We start from the raw sequence: 16,179 nt of genomic DNA, 5'->3' as shown, positions 1-16,179 counted from the left end.
TCAGGCAAAGACCACACAAAAGACTTAGACAGGGCCCTGAAGTGATATCAAGACAACTTCCTGGACATTGGGGCAAAGAAACCTTTGATTTGGCAGAGGAGGCCAGGACTATGGACGTATAGCGGACCCTTATCCCTCTGCAATAAACTTGATTTTTGGGCAATGGCAATGCAACCATCAATGCTGAATGCAGAAAAGTTTTTTTTGCCCTAGGCTCTAATTTGGCAAATGTAATCTAGTGAGCCAGGTGTCGAAGTAGGCTCTCACTTATTCAGCGAAAGATTTATTAAAAAGGCCCTTTCTAAAAATGTCGGTCTTTATACTTCACTTAAGAGAATTTGGGCAGCTTGTGTTTTTGGATGAGCCAGAAAAGAGTTGTTTGGCTGGCCATTTATTTCAAGGGTCACTGAAACATGCTGACTTCCAGTCCTCTTTATTTTTCCCTCAGCATGGCCGAGGATAGCATTCCAGAACCAGGAGCAACATGGGTTTCCAGGCAGAGGTATCGATGAATTAACACCCTTTCAACAAATTCTTTCCACAGAAAAATAGGGGGACGGTTGGCTGGGTTTTTCCATTTATTTTAAATTGTGTTTATTAAAAAGGTTCACATCTTATTAGAGTACATTCACATATTAATGATTGCAGATCAAACATTACATAAGTCAGAGTCATTGATTACATTCATCATACAGAAATTGTTCAGGTTGCAGAGCAATCATAAGAGCAAGCATTGGAACATGACATACACCAGAACCCACACTATTCAATTCCCCCAAATAGGCTCACATCTGCCTTTCAAGCATGAGACTGCGTTTCCTCCCTGCTCAATGGGGGTGGGTTTTTCCATTCTTCATACAACATAGCACGACTCATGGGTTCTTGAGACCATTCAACTGTACCAAATTATGTTTTACAAAAAATCAGTTCAGTCCTTCTTCCCTACTCTTGTTTTCTTTCTCAGGAAAGTGGCAGTCTACTTCACCAGAGGGTTCTAGAACTCCTCAAGGAAGAAGCCCTCTGTCAGCTCGACACGAACACCCCAGGGTGTCCGTGAGCAACATTTCTTCAGTGAAAACTTTGGAAGAGGTGCAACCTGTGATCAGTCTTTGAGAATGTAATGACTTCCCTACAGTACATTTCAGATGCATCTCACCAATCCTATTAACGGCACTTCAGAATTATCGGAAATATTTCTGGGACAACAGGAAGTGAGCAGTTTGACACTCTACCCTTCAATTTATCGTCTGCTTCACCAACGTTAGGAGACCAATGGCAACAACCCTCGGGGAATGGGGGATTCTAATTATCATTTCCCTAGATTACATTCTTTTGCTAACCCAATCAAGGTTTGGCCACGAACATGAGCAACTGTTGCATACTCTAGAGAATAAACAAAGTATCAGCAGTCCACTATGTCAATCAGTTGGGGCTCGCTCACACATGCTGGTTGAAAATGCAAAGAACAGGGATTGAAATTCTAGTGGAATACCTTCCAGGGCGGAGCAATACAATAGCCGATTAGAATACCAAAAGAACTTGCAGAAAATGGATGCTGAAACTGTCCGTTTTAAAAGATCTCTCACCTTTAGGGACTCTTAGAAGCAGACCTCATGGTTTCTCACCCCAATGCCCAAATCCTGCAGTTTTTCATAAGCAGCTGCTCTGGACGTCTTTCAACAGAACTGGTCAAAGAGCAAAGGTTAAACTTTTCCATGGCTCATGATGGCGGGAGACTGTCGTCGGGCGAGGTTGCAGAAGGCCTCTGTGGTATTGGTCAATCCTATATGGACACCTTAGGCTTGGTGCCCTGGCAGAAATTTCCATGGGCATTTCCTCGGCTAGTGACTACAATCGCAGGTGCTCCGTTAAACCTATATGGGAGGGCCTCACAAGTTAATTCTCCTTGGATTTCCCCAGGCAGTGGTTTGGAAGATTCCGGTGGTTCCTGAGAATGCCAGGGCCGTTCAGCCACAGCATCTTACATCATCCGAGAGTCATGGGGTCCCGGAACTTCCAAGGGTTATATGTCTCAAGGAACTTTCGTTTGCTGCTGTGTGAGCTGATGCTTGGATCCTGCTAGGGGATCTTAAGTTTGACAGATCATCCACTTTGGGTCGGCATACTTTGTCTAAAGGGGCTCCTAAGTAATCATCCATTCATCTGTCACTATCTAACAAGGTGTGAAGGTACATTAGGCCATAGGCCCCAAATACACTGCTCTGCAGGACATTCATTTAGTTTAAGATCGTTTCTTTGTCCCCTTAAAATAGGTTTTTGTCTTTAGAACAAAGCCAAAAAGAATCTGCTGTTTTGTCTCATTTCTTTCAGAGGAATTTTTGATGCTAGACCTTTGGACATTAAAAATAGATTGCTTTCTCCTTTTGGGTGTGGGGTACTTGTTTTAATGTTATCAGAAACAGGCAATGTGGTGCTGCTACCATTAGTTATCCTGCTCTTCCAAAACGGTTGTCAAATGCATAAAACAGTAGGAAAAGGCTACAGTTGATCTCAGAAAGGCCAACCAATCACAGCTATTTATTTATTTGATTTAATCTTTAGGGCAGTCTCCTCTGCTACTCTGGCTCGATATGTCAGGTGGCTCATTTCCATAGCTGGCATTGATGTGTCTATATTTGCGCCCTCTTCTCTTCGAGGTGTTGTGTCTTCCAAGACCTTTTTAGAATCCCTGCAAGATAGATTGATGTCAGCGAGTCCACTTTTTTATTGTGGAAATTTTTTATTGCCATTTTTGTTATAACATTACAATCACTTCACAACAAACGGGGAGGTATCCTTTGTGAGAACATGGCTACAATGGTCATAACAATTACTAACAAAACTAGACTAGCCCGCGGCCATGAGCTTTCGAGAAATAAACTCCTCTGATACCTCCCCTTCCTTCCTCTCCCCATCCCCCTGCTCCACTACCCACTCGCCTGTCCCCCGCCTCCCCTTCTCCCAAAAACATCGACTCTTCCTTTCTTTTTGATCCCCAAGAGGATCAGGTATTGTCCGTAGTCTGCTTGGGTTGTAGTAGTCCCTTCCTGCGCCGTCCCTTTCGGCTAGCACCTGTGTCCAGTTTACCCGGGTCCATTCATTCCCCTTGATCGATTTGCCCCCTGCTTTTACTCTTACAGTTCCCTGTTGGCGTGTTAGTTCAGCGATTCCACCTTTAAGACGTTCCATTTTAAACCAGTGCAGCATGCTTCGCAGGCAGTGGCAAATGCATTCTGAACATGCATCAATCGCAGCCTGTGTGTCTCAACACAAAAAAGGGGTATTTAGTGTACAGAAATCATAGGACAGCACAGGTTTATATCCCCCGCCCCCTTTTCCATCACTATCAATATTGGTTATCATCTCCCAGGAAACAACTTTTAAGATCATCTAGGGAAGATGGACAGACCCCATTTACATGTTGAAGACGTTGCTATAGGAACACCAGATAGACTGCTAGTTGAGTTGAAAACTGGTATGCAGTCTAGGGTATAACTACAGCACTTAGAATTGCGACATGACATTACAAGCTCATCCGAGTAGTACTTGGTTTGAATACATGCTCAAAAAAACAGACTTTGCAATTTAGAGGGCGCAAAGTAAATTAAAAGATGACCAATCTCTGATTTTGCACATATAAATATTACATACTTGTCCAATGAAATGCTATTGACTGACTTGTTTGTCTTTTGTCACCATATTTTCAGGATGTCCTGACTTTGGTATGCCCATTTTCTAAAATCAAACCCAAAAATAGTGCCTGGGGTGTGTTTTCTTAAATTATAAGAACAAATACACCAAGATTCCCCTTTAAATCAGACCTGCTTACAAGGCAACCCCACATGAGCACATAAATCCCATTTATTTTGCGATTGGATTAGGTTTAAGCATCCTTCAGCATGTAGCCAAATACTGGGATTAAAAACATTTTAGTTCACAAAGGTGTTAAAGTTTCTTTGCACTACCAGTGACACGCATCCACACCAGGCAATTTCAGGAACCATGATCCAGAAAAGAATTTTGGGAGTAACCTTGTGTGCCTACTTTGGCAGGAGCCCACACTAACTGGGCGGTAGTATTTAATCATGTAAACTAACTTTCCTCTTGCGGGTCTTTCAGTTAAATGTACTGCAGCTGACTTATGCCTCCTGTTCGATCATAGGGGTAGAATGTGACATTAGGCCGCAGCTTTGCTCATCAGGTAAATACAGCTGTAGGCCCCAATGGGTAGCAAAGACCTGAAAGGCGCCAACAGACTCAGCCTGCCCCCTAGCTGCATCCGCCTGAGGGATGGGGTACCATGTTTTCAAAACATTTACAGCTAGCTAGTGCTCCCACCAAAGAGTTCACCCTTCGCACACTTGGAAAAATGAGTGGCGGTTGCAGACAATACCTAATGATTTAACCTGCAGCTCATCATCAAATAACCCGATGAGGAATCGTCGCTGGAAATAAACATCGAGGGATAAGCTAACTATCCAACACTTTCTACAAATATTCAAGGACTGGAGTTAGTATATAGAATTGCACCAGGCCTAAAATAGGTTGGGACAGTGTTGGATACAAAAAAAATAATCATCCCTGCAATGTTTATTACCACAGGCAGCAAAAGTAGTGACAAGCTGGTAATGATCCACCTGGGACCACTTTCAGTGATTGTTTCATATTCACGTTGCTGCTGGAAGTTTCAACAAAACAGGTTATTGCAAAATCTACACCACCTACGATTTTCCTAAACAGCCAAGAAAAATCGATATGTCCAACAACACGCCAGGACTTCAGTAACATTTATATGGGGCATGAGCTCCGCCCTCAACTAGGTCTTTGGTAAGTATATTTCTTGGATACACAATCTACAAAAACTTTAAATACCCAATAAGTGACAAGAAAGTAGCCCATAATGTAGACCGCATAGCGGTATAAGTCAACATAACTTAATACTGTATCCAGTGATAATGGCTGCTGATTGGCAACATTTCCCAAATAATACACCCTTCAGACAACCAAACACGTTCCCAAAATATTCTGGGATTGGAGGCAAACGTATATAATTATACGCCTCCTACAATATTTGGGGAATTTTAGGGGTCAGGAAAACAGTCACCTACCAAGAGACTTTTCACAGCAACACACAAAACCCTTAATACATGGTTCCAGGTGTAGGTTAGTTCTGTTCTAGGATTCACAGCTCTGCTCTGGTAACCAAATGCAACTTTACCCTTAATCCCCATTAAGAAGCTTACCGGTTTGTGTCACTGTAGACATGCCAACTGCATCTTTGCTTTCGACTGGGTGTAGGGGGTATGGATTAATGGTAGGGTGTGTGATCAGCTGCCCACATAGCAACAGGTTTTCTGCTGGCAGAGTCTCTCAATAGTTTCTCTCCGCGACTTATGAGAGTGGCCATCCACTTTGTATTGCTGAAGGCACCAGACAAAACAAACATATGCCAACATTGTTTTGGAGCAAACACTGACACACGGATTGGTATTTTAGTTAAAGTGTTAAATCCTTTACTGTTCAATTGTAGGACTAAAATCAGTACATTTATGCTGGCCACTTTCCAGAGTTTTACAGAGTTGTAGTTTTGGCCAAGGGTACAGCAACGTCCACAGTTCGGAGTCCTACCCAAAAGAACCAGGCCTCCCATTCTTTTTAACATACATGGAAGAAACAGGTTGATGTTTAAGCTTGTACACCACAACACCCTGTTTGAGGGAGCATTTTCATGCATTTCCTACTTCCATAGATGAGTGTACGGCAAACTTCCCGCAGCTTTTCCATTTACTTGCCATTGCCATCAGGATAGTGTTCACTTAAAGTAACATCACTCCGTCAACCAATTTCCAACGCAGCTGGGCGTTCCCAGTTCTGTGCCACACGTCCCAACATTGCATATGAACTCTAAATCACAACATCAAATGGGAAAATGTTCAATCCTCAAAACTTTTCACAGCTTCCGTCGTAAGTCAAAACGGGTTCTTCATGGTCTTTCCTGATGATGTGTGTAAATCCAAAGCCGAGACAGTCCATCAGGTCCTGGTATACCAATGTTCATGAGCGTGTTGCCAAAGGCCACGCACAATGACAGTGGCTTTCCTCCTGTACCTGAAACTAAGAGGAAATACAAATTATTGCCAAAGTACAAATACCTTTTCCTTCAACTTACCTTAAAGCTCATCATGGCAGGCCTGTCTCTGTGTACAGCAGATATTAGAACACAAGAGGACATTGGAAATGCTTTTGAGACATGAATCGATATAGGCAGGAAAACCACCATTCAGCATGTGGTGGACTAATTTACTGGAACCACCATTCATTTTGGCAGTAAATCCACCAACTTGAGTGCCATGGCAATTTTGGAGTACGATAGGACTCCATTGGGGATTCACAATGGGCAGTATTCCGCCAGGAGTAAATCTTCCATTTACTGGAGGAAACGTGGTAGAAAAAAAAACTCCAGCCAAGCGTTTAAGGTTAATCCTCCCATTCATCCCCAAGATTGTAATAGGTCAGTGTGGTAAAAGTGGCAATAAATCGTAACCGCCATCCTCATAATAAGGCCCAATACAATTGCTATGTAGATGCATAGTAAGGCCTATGGAAACCAGAACAAGTATGTATGCGAGGAGGCGCCGGCCCCCTCTGTGCAACTGAAGGGGAATTACAGGAGAGGTGGCTCAGCGGACACAGTGGAGGGAGATGGAGGTAGCAGCCTGAACCGGCTTCACAATCTCCTGAGAACTGTCTTTGGCAGATGAGTGCACTCTGCCCACACCAGACTCACTCCAGTGCTCCTCGTTTTCCTAATAAGCAATACCACAGGAGGTCAATAAGTAATAAGTGCATCTCCCTAGACACCTGCTTCGAAAAAGGGCTCTGTGAAGAACATTCAACTAAGAGGAGCAGGTGTTCTCCCAGCAGAGGGAGGGGTCCAGAGCTGTGCTGGGGAGTACTCCCCTGTTATTCAGAACGAGCTAAAAGAAGCACCTAACATGGCAATAGGGGAACGTCAGACCATGAATGCATGGTCTTGTCCATGAACCTCCAGAGAGGAGGATCCTCTGTTGAGGACTTTTTTGGACATAGGGCTAGACACGCCATCACTTTTTAGCTCACAATCACCTCATTGGCTGAAGGTTAGCGATAGATAGGCAAGAGGACCAATGAAGATTTGGATGAGGCTAGTAGTGTCCAAGTGATGGGGTAGACGGAGTGCAACACCAGGGCATTCCAGATTGCACACCTGTTCTTGGGCATTAGCTTCTTAATAAATGTTGCTTGCTGCAGGACTGACTGGGTCTCCTTCCGATAAAAGTGTGAGTGCTATATGCAAGAGAGCCGAGAGCTGAACCGCTGTGACTAGAGGATGCCATCACCGTGTAGATCAAGAACCATGGATGAGACAAAGGATCTGTGCATCGACATCAGTTTCAAATGAAAAGCTAAGTATGAAGGAAGAAAGGGGCAGGGACATGTTGGAAGGATGAGGGGACTAGTAAGAGGACTTCCAGGCAAAGTTAGCACATAAGTGATTCAATCTTTCAAATCGGTTTTTTAAAATGTGGAACGATACAATAAAAGAAATAGTATTTACTTTATAACATTTTAAAACCGTGAACCTCTAAATATGCAAATAAATGTCACTGATTCTCTGCAGAGACATTACAATTTTAACAAGCATTGCATTACAGCAGTGGTCTTCAAACGGCGGGGCTGGTCCCCTAGGTAACCCCTAGGGTTACCTGAAGGATGTCTGGGTGAGGAGGGTTGTGAGGCTCTTCAAAAAGAGAGCACAGTCACTGCTTATAATAAAGGGGGCTTGGCATATAAAAAGGTTAAAGGCCACTGCAATACACAGATGTGTCTAAAGCAAACAATATAGTTGTTGCTAAACAATATTGCATGAATATTGGCTCAGGATTCTGGCACGTCTGATCAATCGTTTACAGTAAACCTCTGCCATTGTGTTTTCAACCATTGGGCGCATAAGTGATTGTGTGCCAGACAATGTAAACGGGCTACAGGTAAACAATCCTGAAACTACTCTAACCTAGCCATTTTGTTCCACGTGACTGACCCAATGAAACTCAAATCTCACATATATACTGTAGGGAGTCATTCACAAACTCACATCACACGTATTGTGGTCTGCCAATCAGGTTCTAATACCAGCACCCAGTCTGATGTGTATTGCCATCTACCCATTGCCAATATTTTTGTATCTTTCTCACCATTAACCAGGAATGTGTATTCGGCCCAAGAGATGCAAGACCAATTTTTGCTAACTTGATACCAATATGGTAAGGGGAGCTTATAATCGACCAGATACCACCCCCATCGCACGTCTAAGTCTAAACCTACATTACGAATGGACTACGCTTATCTGATCTATATCTTTTGTTCCGAGCATCTTTCCCCATCAATAACTATTATTGTAGAAATGATTTTTTGCACACCAAATCTGTGCTCTGTATTAATTGCAACTGATGCAAGTTATAATTTTAATAAAACAGTACAATACACATTTAAAAAACACAATGTAGGTGTGCTGGAATGAAGAGAAGCCTGGATCAGACTGAAGAAAGCAGTATTAGGATTCTAGTGCTCATTTAGAAAGGATAGTTTAAGATATGTCCCTGGTGATAACTATGCTTTTGAAACCACAAATGCCAAAGAGGACTGCACCAGCAAGAAATTGGAGCAATCAAAAAACATTAAAAAACCACAAGTCTAGATGTGTCATTGCTCATCTGGAAAATAAAGGTTCTCTTCTGAAATTAATGTTGATGTGTTTACTTAACTTATCCCTGGTATATAGTAAAAGACAATCTTTGAGGCTTAACATGTTAAAGGGCACCTGAGGGATGCAGATTGGGTAGCAGAAAGGGGGGCAATGACTCTGAAACTAGAGATGTGTGTAATGGTAGGCAGTGTGCCAAAACTGAAAGCTCATCCGGAAAAGAGAAATAATACATCTCATGTATTTTCCAGTGGGCGCAGTACTAGGATAAGATATAGCATCACTGGCCATTTGGTGAAGAGCCCGAGATGAGCCAAGGCTACCAAGTGTTACGTCCACACGTTAGGTAGCATTTTAGGCACCCTCAGCAAAACATTGTAACCTAGTCGGGACTGCCAAGCCAGCTGTCAAAAGTGACAAAGCTATCAATTGACTGCGTAAAGGGGTCAATGCGGGCATCCACAGGAGGGTGGGAGGGAAGAGAAGTGAAAGGTCACCCTTTGGGAGCTATAGTTGCATTGCCACTCCACAAGGGTGAACTCCTTTATGTGTGCTGTAGAGCGGCTAACAAGGAGGGTGCAGGAGCCTGTGGCAACATCCTAATGAAATTAGTGTCGATACGTTTTCCACAGTGATCCTGAAGATTGGATTCGAACAGCATTTTATGCGACATCCAGCCCTCTATCTCAGCCAAGCAGTCCCAAAGACACTAAATAGCCATAAGCAACAACTCTCCCAGAGGCTACATTTAGAGGGTGTCACAGATGGCCCCAAGACCACACAGACTCGAAGACAGTTCAAGGGTTTTTACTAAAAGGCTTGTACCGCAATCTGGTTTCTCCCATGGGCTGCCAACCCCCTCCCCCCACCCTCCAGCATAGGCATCCCTATACCCCCAAAATGGTCCAAAGAGATTGGCACCCCCTACTATCTAGTAACCGACTGTTCGGTCACGGCGGCTGGTTCCTAAAGGCAAGAAACATATCCATCTGTCTCCCTCCATCATCTTAGGTGGATCCTATACAAGTCGGCCCTACAAGAATAACAAATGATACATTGCAATAGGTGCCTTCCAATTACCCAGGCTCCACTTGCCCTTTCCCCTCTCGCACTCTTGCATTCCTTGTCCTGATCTTCTCCGTCTCCTCCTTCCTACGGCCATACCTCTATCAGTGTCACCCTTCTCCCTCTTCAGTCCCTCGATGTTCCCTCAGCATCCTAGAAGATATACTCTCCTTCCTCCCTCACTCACTCCACCCTCCTCCTTTCAATCACTCTCTGCTCACCTCAGCCCTACTTGCTTCCCTACACTCCTACTTACTCTCACCAACTCTCTCCCCACCACACACACACACACACCTACCCAAGTACCACTTTCTCTCTCATCAGCCAATACATGACCTTGCCCATGGTTTCAATAATCTTCACCAAAACCATTCTGCACCAATATCGTACGGCAAGTTCTTGAAATTAGGATTCACTGTGACCATGAAGAAAATGTGGGGTGGTAATCACCCCCAAGAGGCTATTCATTAAATGATTCAGTTCGAGGTTAAACATTATCCCAATGCTGATGAAGCATCTATTTACGTGGGGAGGTATGAGCAGCAGGGCCACTGCTGGTAGGAGACATAGCAGGTATTAGTAGAACGGTAAAGGCTTCCAGACGGAGAAGGCTGCGGCCACCAGACACTAAAGAGATAAGTCAGAAGGGAATGATGACCAGTCAAGCAGAGTGTAAGGGATGAAAGAGGAACAGGGGAACTATCGGAACCCCCTCCAAAAAGGAGAAAGAAGCGACAAGCAAAAGCCCAGGAAGGCCAGGAGAGCGACGCAGGTAAGGCAAGACAGTGCCACACGGAAAAACAGCGTCAAAGCCCCCGGGAGATGATGTAATGTATTAGTGAAGAGGACAGAGAGCTCCCTTGAGGTAGCAGCATGCCAAAAAAGCTATGCTGGGTGGCCCCTGAGGTCTCCAGAATCGAAAATGCGCATCATGGACGATAGGTGGTCTAAGAACTACTCAGCACCAATGAGACGCATCTGTAACTCCACTTAACTTCCTCTCCAATCTTTTATAGCCAATTTGCAATCATTATGTCCATTAAAGAGGTCTACACCAGTTATGCAGGTGTCTGCATACCAAATGCAGTAGAAATCAAACCTATTTAACAGTCCAATTCGCCAATCAAATTACACGCTGAACTGACAATACAGCACTTCCATGTCGGAGAGCACCCACTGCCTTCTTATTCCTTTTAGTAGATCTAAACGTGTGTACCAACATGAATGTGGCAAACTCATCTTGGACAAGATGTTATCCAAGAACATGTACTTTGTCCAGAGAAAATTTCAAACATGGCCAAACATTCATATGAGTTCAAGTCACTCATTTCATTCACAAGGAAGCAATTTCACATCCCTTCAATTTCCTAAATGTAGGGCTCTCAATCATTCTGCTGCTATTAAAGATTCCATAATCTATATGTACATTCGCTATAAAGAAGTGGTAAACCCATCTATGGTGAAACACCATTACCTTTCCTAAATGTAGCTTTATGTTCAAAACATTAAGATTTCACACACAAAAAAACAGTCAATTCCTTTATATTCTGCCTATTCTCCATTGGAAAAAGATGTTCTCCATCTATTTTATTAATGACATTTGGATAAAGATTTGTTATGCTATTTTGTGAACTGCTTTCAAGCCTTTAAAGAGGAAATGATGTTAGAATAACAAAGAAAGTTTCAAATAGAGTTTACTTACCTAGTAATACTACCCCGCTAATCATCTTAGCAGCTTCCATGGTAGGATTGCCATTAGTAATAGCAGCACCAATAGTAGCTCGAAAAGTAGCAAAACTCCCAGTAGCAGTAATAGTTATGATACTGCTACTGGTAGTTATTCTGCTACTATTGTTACTAAAAGCACTGACAGTTATCACTGCAACTGCTAGTATCGGCATTAGTAGCAATATTCCCTACTGCCATTTATAGTAGCACTACTACTTCTGGAACTACTACTGGTGGGCAGGACACATAGGAAAAGCAAAAGGAAATTTCAACTCTACCTCTCTGAAGCTAAACTGGATCTTCACACTGCTCTTAAACTCTGCTCCTCCGAACTTCGCTTTAACTGTGTGCTAATTGTGCTTAGCACTGCGAAAAATGACAGAACTGATGCGGTAAGGGGAGGGAAAGCAGCTCACAAAACAGAGGACAATATAGTAAGACCATTTTGAGTGGGGGCGGGTCAGGGGGTGGAGGCGTCCCCTGTTGAGCACACACAAGGGGAGGACGACACGTAGAAAAGAGGCTTGCGTGGGTGTCCCTCCCATTGGGGGAGCTTGGAGGAAAAGCCTTTTTTCCCCTGCAGCACTGACTGGACCTGCGAGGAACATAGTACCAGTTAAGCACATAAATGTCATAAATTGATCCAATTCATGGTTTACCACCGCCGTGCTACCAGATTGGTCAAAGTTTATACAATGAGATATTGATATACATTGAGGAAGCCACCTCATCAACTTAGCACTCTCGCCCCTCCACCCCATCATATTCCCCCATCCCTCCAGTTGCCTCAGCCAGTTCCTCCTTCCCACGTCAATGTACTTCTTTCATTCCTCTCACCTCTATGTCCTGTCCGTGCTACACCCAATTATTTCCTCCTCCTTACTCTGTCATACTCTTCGTTTCAGTCTCATCTACATACTTCACTCACCTATCTGCTCACCATCCCTTTAACTCAAACCATCCTTTCTTATGCACATCTGCTTTCTTGTATTCCAGTCTGATCGTGTGGCTTACCCTCATCTCCTTTTCCTCCATCCTCACTTCGTCTCTAAATTCCTTTCTCTAGTCTCATCTATTTTTTGCATACATTTCATACACGATACAAGGTATTCCAAATAGAAGACTTCTACAATTCAATTACACCGATACCTAGGAAAATACAAATATGAATGCAGTTCCATACATTTGTAATACAAGTCTGATTCCTAATACATAGTGTTGACTGCCTAGGTTGCCAAAAGCAAATGTCAATACAACATGGATTAAATAACTTTAGAAATGTGTCCAATTTAAGGGTACAGAGAAAAGAATATTTAAAAAAGGGACTTCCCATTTCTAAGTGCAATTCACCAACAAGAAAGAAAAATTGCAACAAGGAGCAAAAAGGAGTAACATAGTAGGGTAGAACAGATATTCAGAGACAAGAGCTAAACCTTATTTACCCACCAAAGGCCTTAAAATATTACATTTCTTCAATTTCATGCCTTCTCTGTGTGTGCAGACATAGTCAACCATGATCGACAGTTGGAATTAATGCTACGTGTGAATTATTTTTTTCCTCTAAAGATGGATGCACCAGCATTTTTATAGGTGTACAACATTTTAAAAGCTGAAATCAATTTTATTGTCTGGTCGTAGATCTATGCTTAGCAGTCCATTTATTTGGAATTTAGATTGGATCCAAAGCATAGGTGCTAGGTTTTCAGATTCTGTAACAATTTGGGTAAATCAGAACTTCAGTATTTGTATGCAATATTCCTGCACCACCTTATCTGGCCATCTAATATTTTTCAACAAGTCAGATTTTTACATGTTGAACGGGGCACCCCATTCTGATTCCAAATTTCAATTCAATTGAACCCACTTTGGAAAGAAGCAGTAAGAACCAGGTCAGTTTAATTATGCAGTAATGCCTTAAGTGACCCCTTCTCTGTAAAACTTGTACTAAAGTAGAGATTTAATTTGAATACAGCTGGAGCACAAGATCTCTCAACCAGCTACATTGTTTCAATATCTGGACTCATTTAGGAGAACGTTCTCTTACAGTCATGGCTGATTGAAAAGAACACCCATCTTGCATCCGATTGGATAGACATCTGGTATTTCTCAGTCCGAGTGCCCAAGCTGCATTACTATTCAAAAGCAAGTTCATTCTTTTACATGTCTGTAAACACTGAGCATACAACATGGACACAAACATTCATGAAGCAACAGAAGTCTTTCCAATCTGGCATAAATTGTGACCCAAAGCCTATAATATGCACAGCAGAATGTTCCACATCAAAAACTCCTAGCTGCTGCAATTGTGTTCATTGCCTTTGCTCCAAAATTCCAAAATTTGGGTGCAGGAATAATGCAATCAGAAAAGACTCATCCATGTAGTTCCATATTCTGGCTCATCTATCCTTCTTCCTTCCTGTTCAGCTCCTTGCATTTGTCTAATCTTATTCCTTTCTCATTGAATCTCATTCCTTCATTCTTCTCACCTCCAATTCGCTCATCTCTTGCATCCCTGCTCATCTAATTTTCCACTCCTCACATCCGTTTAACATTTCTCCTGCACTTGTTTCATCCTTTTCCCGTAGTCTTCTTTCTTTCCTTTATTCTCCTTTACTTCTGGTCCTTCCTATCCTCGGATGTACCGTTCTCATACATTTCCTCACCTCTACTGCATGCTCACTTTCTTACCGGTTGGTTCTTCCATTTCTTTCCTTCCTTCATTTACCTCATGGCATCTCAAGTGTCCTTACTCTCAACTACGCTCATACTTCCACATCTACTCCACTTATTCCAGTCATCTCAGTCATTATAGTAATTTCATACTTCCTGGGGTCACCTTCCTTCCCTTTCCTAGTCCACTGCATCTTCTTCAATGGTGTCTACTGGCTTCCTCGTCTTTCCACATCTCAATCCTTTACCTAGACATCTCATTTGCCTTCCTTTTCCCTGACTTGATCTGCCTCTTTGCTCAACCTCACTTATCTCTCCTGTCCTTTTCATCCTCCCATACATCTCCCCCTTCCACTAATCTCCTGCAAGTCACCCAGTCTCTATTTCGTCACCTTCACTTCGGTTTCTTGCTGTCCTGAAACCTACCCCTTTCGCCCATTTCTTTAACTCAACCGCATCACCATACCATCTCTCCATTTTGGTTGGTTAATCTTTCTATTTTCTTCCTTCATTATCTCATGACATCTTACATTTCCCTACTCTCTTCTGAGCTCATAACTCAGAATCTATGCCACTTATTCCTGCCATCTCATCTCCCGCCTTCACTTATTCTAGTCATTTCTTTGGGTGACTTTCCATCCTACTCCACTACCTTTTTTCTTCTCTGCATGGTACTGTCTCTCGTCTTACCCAATAGCAGTCCTTTACCTAGAAGTACCCCAGGTCTTCCTGTCATCCTTCTCCTCAACGTTACTCAACCTCACTTCTCTCCTTTTCGTCCCTACATCTCCCTTCCACCAATTTCCTTCAATCCATCCAGTCTCATCTACTTTTCTTCTCCCTTCACTTCGGTTTCTTTCTGGCCTGTGATTTACCCCTCATCCATTTCTTTATCTCAACTGCCTTCTCATCTCTCCCCCCCCCACCCCACTTCTTCCTTCCTGGTTGGTTCTTCCACCTCATTCCTTCCTTGCTCGATTAGTTTCACAACAAATCCCCTCATCTCACATCCCTTCATCTGTTCTGGTCTCTTTTCCACTCCTCTCATACCCCTTTCTAACTTTCTCCTGCCCTAAATAATATCTGTAACTCTTATCCCCCTTCATTCCTTTGTCCTTTACTTTGTTCTCCTTTGGTCCTCTGATCTATCCTGCTCTCATCCATTTTCTTATCTCAACTGCATACCCACCTCATCATTCCCCTCCCACAAGTTGTTTCTTCCATCTTTTTCCTTCCTTCATTTATCGCATGGCACTTCAAGTGTCCCCAGTATCCTCCAAGCTCACACCTCCACATCAGTTTCCCTTTCACCCGGCATCTCAACCCCTCCATTCATTCTATCAGATTTCCTACTTCTTGCAGTCACCGTCCTTCCTTTTTCTAGTGAACTTCACCATCTTTCTTGTCGGCATGCCTACTTTCCACTCATCTTACCCAATCTCAATCCTTTACCTAGACATATACCATCTTGTCCTGTGCTCCCCACCATACCCGCGTTTTTGCTCATCCCACTTTTCTCTCCGTTTCGTCCTGCCACACATCTTCTCCCTTACACTAATCTCCATTAATCTAATCTCCATTAATCCATCAAGTATCTACTTTGTTTCCTTGACTCCGCAGATATATCTTGCTCTCATCCTTTCCTCATCTCAACAGCATTCTGAGCTCTCCTTTGCCACTCTTATTTCTTCCTTCCTTATCATTCCTTCCTTCATTTATCTATTTCATGGCATCTCGAGTGTCCCTACTATCCTAAGCTCATACCTCACATCTATTTCGCCTATTCCGGTAATTGCAACCCCTCTGTCATTCATTCTATTAGTTTCCTACTTCCTGGGGTCAAATTCCTTCCTTTTCCTGGTCAACTTCACCGTCATTTTGTTCTGTGCACAACTACTTCCTTCCTCTTGTCTAACTTTTCCCGTACCTAGATGTACCAGGGCTTCCTTCGCCCAACCAATCTGCATCTTGGC

At 43.0% G+C, this 16,179-nt stretch overlaps 1 protein-coding gene across 2 annotated transcripts in view; it reads right to left on the bottom strand.

Annotated features, from left to right (window-relative positions):
- Nucleotides 1-5,484: 5,484 nt before the first annotated feature.
- The window catches only part of LOC138566325 (serine/arginine repetitive matrix protein 2-like), a 41,354-nt gene continuing 30,659 nt past the window's right edge, over nucleotides 5,485-16,179 (bottom strand). For both annotated transcript variants that reach the window (XM_069643463.1, XM_069643472.1), the window contains one exon: nucleotides 5,485-6,114. The gene's annotated coding sequence lies outside the window, so the exon portion shown is untranslated. The remainder of the gene's footprint in view (nucleotides 6,115-16,179) is intronic.

Source organism: Ambystoma mexicanum, chromosome 1p (genome assembly GCF_040938575.1).
Source record: "Ambystoma mexicanum isolate Mex_15411 chromosome 1p, UKY_AmexF1_1, whole genome shotgun sequence".
NCBI classification, from domain to species: Eukaryota; Metazoa; Chordata; class Amphibia; order Caudata; family Ambystomatidae; genus Ambystoma; species Ambystoma mexicanum.
The sequence above is the reverse complement of the archived record's forward strand: the minus strand, read 5'-3'. Positions and strand labels throughout refer to the sequence as shown.